The 8,679-nt window shown below is 45.7% G+C and overlaps 1 pseudogene; it reads left to right on the top strand.

The window, feature by feature from the left end:
• Positions 1 to 1,723: 1,723 nt before the first annotated feature.
• On the top strand, positions 1,724 to 4,772 carry LOC147890828 (adenine/guanine permease AZG1 pseudogene; annotated as a pseudogene).
• The last annotated feature ends 3,907 nt before the right edge of the window (positions 4,773 to 8,679 follow it).

Below are 8,679 nucleotides of genomic sequence, written 5' to 3'. Positions count from 1 at the left end.
AACTAAAAAAGATTTAAAAGAACAAAGAAAAGCGTGGAAATCAAAGCTACATCTAAGTCTTTGCTAAAGCAATTCTATAGTAAGGCATTACTAACCAAGAGATGTGGCAACATAGTGAAGTCTATTAAGTAGGAGAGCTGGTAATTATTAGGACATCACTGAGTTTTCCAAGGCAGGTTATGATGTATGTGATGAGGACAATTCTTCAAAAGTGGTGGTCTTGCTTATCCTTAAGCAACTTAACATCATAGAACTTGACCTCATTAGAGCTCTGGAGCTCCTAAACTCCATTGAAAACACCCTCGTACCAACACTAGTCCACCATTTCAACAAATCACAAAATTCCACATTAGCGAGTTGTGTAGGCTCTCCCAAAGAATAAGTGTCCTCTAATTTATGTGTGGGAAAACCCGTACCACTATGGCAATTCCAAATTTCAATGGGAAACTAAAGTATCTAGTCGATTCTAGTGTAACATCATAGAAGGAAACGTAGAAAGTGGTGACATGACCCGCCTGAGCAAAATTATGCTAGCCTCGAGGGAGGAGTTTGTTGATGTATGTCTCAATTCAAAGGGAGGGGATGTAATAAGGTAATTTGGAAATACTTCATGATGAACATCTTCATTACTCAGCTATGATCATGTACAAGATGATTGCTCCCACAATACGATCGAGCTTTTGGAGCTACAGGTGAGAGATTTCCTACATTCGCATGATTGTTCTACTGCTTATTGTGGGTCAAAGATTCCAGTCGCCGTCTGGGCTCTCTTGTTCAGGTTCCTCCCATCTTTTGCTATATAGAGTCTAGACCTGGTTTGTCTCGAGCTTTGAACTTTGATGAGACATGAACTGACGATTATTGCCGGCCTGGTAATACCCGTCATGACGTCACAGAAGTGCAGCAACCTGTGTTTTAATCACTTGTTCGCGGCTTCCTAGTTTGTAGAGATCATGACGGAAGGTAGCGCGTGGAGCGATTTCATAATTGATTGCACAAAACATATTTCTTTGGATATGCCCTGTGGTTGTAAGACTTGTAATAAGATGGAGCTTGCATATCAAACGCGAAGCGCCTAGCTTTGAAATAGGCAGCTCTTCTGGTTGCTGCAGATGAGTATATCTTGTTTATTTTGGCTGTGTCAGGAGTCAGGGATACGAAGGTGCAAGCAATCTTTAACTTCCAAGCGGTGTATCTCGGTGATCAAGATGGAAGGCGGTCTCGTCAGGCGTATGCTTTACGGCACACAAAATGAGGGTTCGTTTTCCGGCAAGGTGGAAGCAGGTGTTGCGATCACTGGATATGTTTTGCAGGCTGAAGCTCAGGCTGCGAGACACCGGGATACGGGTGAGACGTGAAAGGAGTGCGTTACAAGGCTATGGACTTTGAACAAGAGCCTTCAGCCAAGAGCGACTTGCACGGTTTTACTGACGAATACTTCCACGCTCCTCCGACTTCGGGGGCACCGTGCGAGGGAGACAGAAACTAGTAAACAAAAGTCTCCATGGCCCAAGAGAAAGAGGACCTCTCCATGGCCCAAGAGAAAGACGGGGAGTGGGGGACCTGGGGTGACCAGGGATCCTTTTCAGAGGAGCAGAGGCGAGAGGTCTGCGAGGCGAAGCCGCAAGCGTGCGAAGTTAGCAAAGGGGGGAAGGGGAGGATTTCTAGGGAGTCGAGAGGGTTGGGAAGGGAGAGGGATACGGTGCATGTGATAGAGGGATTTTGTATGGGGCTGCGAGGAGCTATAATAAGTGGACAGAGCGGAAGGGAAGGGCATTGAGAGAGCGGGAGGAGTACAGGCTTCATCTTCCTTCGTCTTTATCCTCGACGTCGCCATGGGGTTTGTAGCGTAGTCCAATGTCTTCGTAACTTCGTAAGAGCAGCACCATCGTCTCGATTTTGTCCAGCAGCTCTGTAGATTCGCCAGAGCGGAACGGAAGAGCATTGAGAGCGGGAGGAGTATTATAGCTTCGTCTTCATCGTCTGGGGTCAGTTGCGTAGTGATAGTGTTCGAAAGAGCAGCAACATCTTCTCGATTTGGCCAGCAAGTCTGTAGATTCGCCAATATATTAGCTGCAGCGCCATGGTGTGTACTATGTGAGCGGGGCAATATTGCAAGGTGGTAGATGTGTGGAGCTGGGCCATAGCGTCTGTATTTGAGATGGGCGAGGCAAGGTGTGGCTATGGCGGCGTCTGTGTTTGACTGGTAGATATATGTAGCTGGGCGATGGCGTCTGTCTTTGAGTTGGGAGATGCGACGTACGGCTATGGCGATGTCTGCGTGTGAGTTGGGAGATGCAAGGTATGGCAATGGCGGGGTCTCTGTTTGAGTTGGGTGAGGCACGGGGGTAGAGGTAGAGTTGGACGATGCAAGGTGGTGGCTATGGCGTATGTGTTCGGGTGTGGAGACGGAAGGTGACATATGTGAGCTGTGCGTTGCAAGGTGGTAGAACTTAGGAGCATGGAGCTTGGCGATGGCGTCGTTGCAAGGTGGCGTGGTTGATCTCGTCTGCAGTTGAACTGAGCGGCGGAGCTTGATCAGTAGTGGCGATAGGAGAATCAGGATAGTAGCCGCCGGCGTAAATATGCTCCGGCCGCTGAAGAAACGCTGGGCTGCCTTCCTCCTCCACCTCAACGGCCGCTTCCAACTGAGCCTGCTGGGGCGGCACTTCAAAGTGGCGGAGCGGGGCACGACGCTCACGCAGGAGCTCCGCGCGGGGACGGCGACCTTCCTGACGATGGCCTACGTGCTGGCGGCGAACGCCAGCATACTGGCGGACTCAGGCGGGACCTGCTCGGTGGCGGACTGCACACCACTGTGCGCCACCTGTCCGCCGCCGGGGCGGGACTGCAAATTCTTCCCTGTGAATCCGGGCTACGCGGCGTGTCTGGGGCGCACGCGGCAGGATCTGGTGGTGGCCACAGCGGCGGCGGCGCTGGTGGGGTCGGCGGTAATGGGCCTGTTCGCCAATCTACCGCTGGCGCTGGCGCCGGGCATGGGCATGAACGCCTACTTCGCGTACTCACTCGTGGGCTACCACGGCAATGGGCCGCTCCCTTACAAGTCCGCCCTGGCCGCCGTCTTCCTAGAAGGTTGCCTCTTTCTCGTTATCGCCGCCGTCGGCCTCCGCCACCGCCTCGCAAAACTCATCCCTCCGCCTCTTCGCCTCGCCACCACCGTCGGCGTTGGCCTTTTCCTCGCCTTCATCGGCCTCCAATCCGACCAAGGCCTCGGCCTCCTCGGCTTTAGCCCCTCCACCCTCATCTCCCTCGCCGCTTGCCCACCCTCCTCCCGCTTCCCCTTGGCTCCCGTCTCCGCCCTCCCCAACGGTACCCTCTCCATCCTCCCCGGCTCCTCCGCCTCCGCCGTCTCCACCTGCCTCCACCACCGCATGCAGAGCCCCACTTTCTGGCTCGGTGCCCTCGGCTTCCTCCTCATCTCCTACGCTCTCAAGAAGAACATCCGTGGCGGCATCATCTACGGCATCCTCCTCGTCACCGTCGTCTCCTGGTTCCGCTCCACCCCCGTCACTTACTTCCCGCACACCCCCGACGGTGATCAGTCCTTCCTCTACTTCACCAAAATCGTCGACGTCCACAAAATCCACTCCACTGCCGGCGCCCTCAGCTTCCAGCTCATCGGTACTAGCCAATTCTGGACCGCGCTCTTGACGTTCCTCTATATTGACTTGCTCGATACCACCGGGGGCCTTTACGCCTTGGCGAAGCTAGCAGGCTCGGTGGACGACAATGGCGACTTCGAAGGTCAGTATTTCGCTTTCATGAGCGATGCAGTGGGCATTATGGTCGGAGCCACTCTTGGAAGCTCTTCCGTCACCGTGTATGGAGAGTCCTCGACGGGAATCCGGGAGGGCGGGCGAACGGGGATCACCGCATTAACTGTGGCCTTCTACTTCTTCTTGGCTCTCTTCTTCACCCCCCTCCTCGCCTCCATCCCACCCTGGGCGGTCGGAGCACCCCTCATCATCGTTGGCGTGCTGCTCATGAGGCCGGTGGTCGAAATCAACTGGGACGACATGGGTCAAGCTATCCCTGCATTCGTTACGATCATTCTCATGCCTCTCACCTACTCCATTGCGTATGGATTACTTGCAGGCATTGGCACTTACGTTGCCCTGCATTTGTGGGATTGGATATCATATGGCGTAAGTAAGATGACGATTCAATACGCGAGGAGGAAAACGCTGCATAGCGCATCAGAGAGAGTCGCTGAGACGCAGATGATCAATAGTCAAAAGCAGGAACAATCCCACACGGCACCTGCAGATATTGTCTGAACGTAGGTAATTTGTCATTTTCTAAGAACCGGGCAGATAGAAAGGGGGTTGCTACTTGCGCAACGGTTGAGGTGCCTTGAAGACCAGGCGTGTTTGTATGTAATAGCATTTACAATAGTACTCCGGACTCCTGGGTTTCCTTGACGATCAAAATGATGCTAGCAAATGTATCTACAGAAACTAGCGTTTTGAAGCTCTTGAATGAAGTAAGAAGTAGGTTTCGTCTTCATTGTTACAGGTCCTTCAATTGTTGCACGTCAAGTCGTCGTCATTGAAGTACGAAATTCATAGTAGTACATAATTGTAAACATACCTTTGAGCCCAACTTGAATTTCTCTCATAGAAAGTAGACTTGACCTTACGAAGGTAAAAGTCTAATTTTGAAAAACAAAGTGAAGGCTAAAGATAAAATGTTTCGGAGAAGCTGGTATAGATGACATCGATAGTTCATGAATCATGAATGACAGTTTTGACAAGAAGTTGTTACATTTGAGCTACTTAAAGTAAATCAAGTCGATAGACAACCGGACGGATAAAGACATGCTTGAGGCTTATATTTATATCTTGGACTAGAGAGCTCTGACGTGAAGTTAACTGGTTAATATGTAGAAGCGTACGGAGAGCTATGTGATTAGAGAGCTGAAATAAGCTATCCAAAGAGACAATTAGGGATGAAGGAGGATTCTTTTATACATATTTTGGAATTTCGTACTGCCATGGACTGTCTTGGCAGGTGTATATGTCCCCTAGAGAAGTTTTGACGGAGGACTTTTGGGTATATCTAATAATGTGAGGAAAATTTTAAAGAAAATTCACAATGTAGTAACTATTGAATATCAAGTATAAATTGGAGCTAACTTTTATAAAAATATAGATTTAAAAAAAAGGCATTTAAAATATAGATAACTTACCTAAAAGGATTACCATCTTAATAGAATACTGGCAAGAACATCAATTGCCTATATGATGTAGGAAGAGGATGTGTCAAAAAAAAGGAACATCTCTGAATCATGTAGTTAGAGGAAGGAGTTACGTGCATCCTTGTCATTAAGGTCATTTACCTATTAACAATTTGCTCTAAAAGGTTGCTATTAGAATATGGGGTCACAATACACCCTTAATGGAGGTTGTAGGGTTGGGATGCAATGATTGAAAGTCTTTTTTTGCAATGCTTTAGGGGGTTTTAAGGGGTACCTTTGAAAGTACCTTTGGCAATAAGGGGTACCTTTGAAAGTACCTTTGGCATAAGGCGACAAGTCCTTGAAAATATTAATCACAATTTGGCTCTTGGAAAATTTTAATACTCTAGGTATTGGTTATAACACCTTCTCATACTTATTTAACTCTTCTTTTACATTCCATATTATTACTACTTTTAGAATGACATTTTTCATATATCTCTCTCTGTCTCTCTCTCCACAATCATCCATGCTCTCTTCTTTGTTTCTATTTTTGTAAGGACATTTAACCTTTTGTTTCATGTTTTTTTTGTTTTTTAAATGCACATTCTTCTTTAATTTCGTGTATAGGAGGAGTTTACAAAGGATTAAAAAAAAAAAAGAGAATTCCTAGAAGCTTCTTTTGATATTCTTATAACTTAAGGAGCATGATTTAGCTTGCTTTGATGTCTTGGATTAGAAAAATTTAGTGGAACACTAGGCACATCAAATAGGGTTGGTGTGGAGTTTACACCCTCTTCACTAGCGATTTTGTTGATGTTTTCACATTTGCATTAATGCATCATTTACGAGCGTTACTTTTTGTCCAAAAAGAAGTGAAAATAATATTATTATGTTGGTAACTTGAAAAAAGCATAGGTGAATCGAATAAATATACTAGTGGTAATTGCTATGATACCATTGGTAATAGCCATGATTCTAGTAGTTATAGAATAGCAGGAATAATTATATACCATCAATATTATGGTTAATACCAATAGTATTATAATTCTACTAATGGTAATATTTACTAGGTTCTCTATATTTTGCCTTATCAAAAGCTTGTTTTTTTTCTTGCCCATTTTTACCTTATATAACAAGGTGAAAAATTTCACAGGGCTTGCCAAGGGAAGAGAAATGGAAGAGTGTGGTGTGTAGGGACATGCACTAGAGGGGTACGTGGAGGCGAAGGCATACAGTGGCTCAAGGCTTTTGTAGAAAAATTTAGGTGATGGAGTGATCAGATTAATAGTAGTGATTGGTGCAGACGATGCAATTGTCCAAGTCGATGTTCATCCAGATGTGGTCTGGGTTACGTGCTTAGCACTGTGAAGGGATTCGAACCCGGTAGCTCCAACTTAGCTATTAGTGCAAAAAAAAGCTTATGTCTTCTGCCAAGAGAAAATCAGAGGGAAAAGCTTGCTAGTGTTGATCTATATATTGTAGTTGGTGTGATGAGCACTTGGAGGCATCATTTTTGGCAAAGGATGTTGGTGAGGGTGTGTGTTGCAGTTGTTGGTTTTGGTAGTCGATGTTTAGGCCTCCAATGATGATTAATGACATGCCGCTTTGTATCGATGCTATGGTGCTTTCAAGAATCGCTCTCAATTCACAAACGTTGGTTTTGGGTGATTTATATATTCCAATGTGTTGATGCTCCGGTTTGCTCACTCTCGATAGCCTAACTTCAAGGTGCTTGGTGCTCAGAAACGACCCAATCCTATGTAGTGCTGGGGTGAAGGCACTTGCTCTTGCAATCCATTAAGTGCAGTGTGCGCTCGAGGTGATGAAACAGTGGCCAACATTAAACACATAGAGTTTGAGATTAGCCATTGAAGGGGAAACCATATGGTGACGAGAGAACCAAGCTTTCTCTAGTGTCTCTTGAAATTGTAAGTTGGTTGTTGAGAGGTTAACCAACTCATATTTGGACCTGGCATTGAGTGCGCGCAATCGATCTGCCTCACATTAAAGATTATAGTGGTCCATTTGTAGCTCTGTTTGATTATGGCTCAACATGGAATAGCTTTTGATGACTTCATCATATAGTATCTTCCTACTGTCAAGCTGTTCTTGCAAACTATTGTGCTCGATAGCAAGGTCTTCCTGTGCTTTCCTTAGCCCAATTGTTTGCTCTTCAAAGAACTGAGGTAGCTCCACTCGTACTGTGCTTGAAGAACATATCATGGTCCAAAACCTGGGGAGGGAGCTAGTGGTTGGCTAGATAGTCTACCTAGAGCTTGGGTGGCATGAACTATATTCTCCCTTAAAATTTGCCACAGTGACTCGATGGTGTTTCGATCCTAGTGATCTTCTTGGAGAGAGAAAGGCTCAAGAGGGGTTAAGAGCCGTAGTGTGGTGGGAGGCACAGGGATGGTAATAGTACTAGTTGGAGCTCCCTATTATTGTGCCAGTTTTCTGCTTGTGCTACTTTTGCTACTTAGTCGCTATCTCTAGTTGCTTGATCTCAGCCTTATCTTCTATACTCTTAGCAACATATGGCCCTCTTGCCAATTGCTCTTGGAAGGTTCCCTCGTCATAGTTTACCATTCTTCTTTCGTACTACCAAATGGGAAAAAACCAATCACGGCAGTCAATAGCATAAATAAAGGTAGCACCAAAAGTTGATCTAACTTGGCTTTCACTTGTTTAGAATAGTTTAAATTCACCCTACGTAACCTTTGTCATCGAGTTGGTTTAGCATCTGGCACCAAGGGCATTCTATGTTGATGCAACTCTGTTGGCACTTACCACCACCATTGTAGGTTTTTCTTCTGGTCCATAATTAAGTTCTTGGCTTGGTTCTGGCACCAATTGTCTAGTACCAGGTCACGTAATAGTCACTAGTACCTTAGCTAGCTCCCTTTCCCTTCAACATCTTCAGTGAAGTTACTTGGGAATAGTTCTTTTTGCTTGGAAAATTTCTCGACCTTCATTTTCTACTTGATATTTGCAGCAACTTGGAAACTATCAATATCACCTGGCATAGGAGTTATTAGTAGTTCCATCAATCTCGACTCGATTTCCCCAGGGAACAAATTTGTGACTTCCAAATCTTTATGTTGGCCACTACCCAGAATCTTTCAAGGATTTGCAAGAATGCATACATCTTGGTTATCTGTTTAATGATCAGTTCTTTTGAACCCCAATCATGGAGTACTTTTACACTTCTAAGCCAAGGTTGTCTAATAGTATTGGATAGGCATGTAGATCCATGTCAATTACAATAAAACGGAATCTACGAATAATTACCACCTACAGAAATGACAACATCCTATAGCACACCTTTTGGGTCCACTGGACACTCTCCTTCCAGACATGCTACAAAGGGAGATGGTTTGGAGGACTTGAAATTCAACCTCTCAATAATTTCTTCAAAAATAATGTTTACTTTAGAACAACCATCTACTATCACACCTGGTATAGTCTACTTCATGACTTTG

The sequence above is a fragment of the Dipteris shenzhenensis genome, chromosome 18, assembly GCF_047967505.1.
Source record: "Dipteris shenzhenensis isolate YYH24624 ecotype China chromosome 18, Dip_SZ_1.0, whole genome shotgun sequence".
Classification (NCBI taxonomy): Eukaryota; Viridiplantae; Streptophyta; class Polypodiopsida; order Gleicheniales; family Dipteridaceae; genus Dipteris; species Dipteris shenzhenensis.
This window is presented reverse-complemented; position numbering and strand designations above follow the sequence as displayed.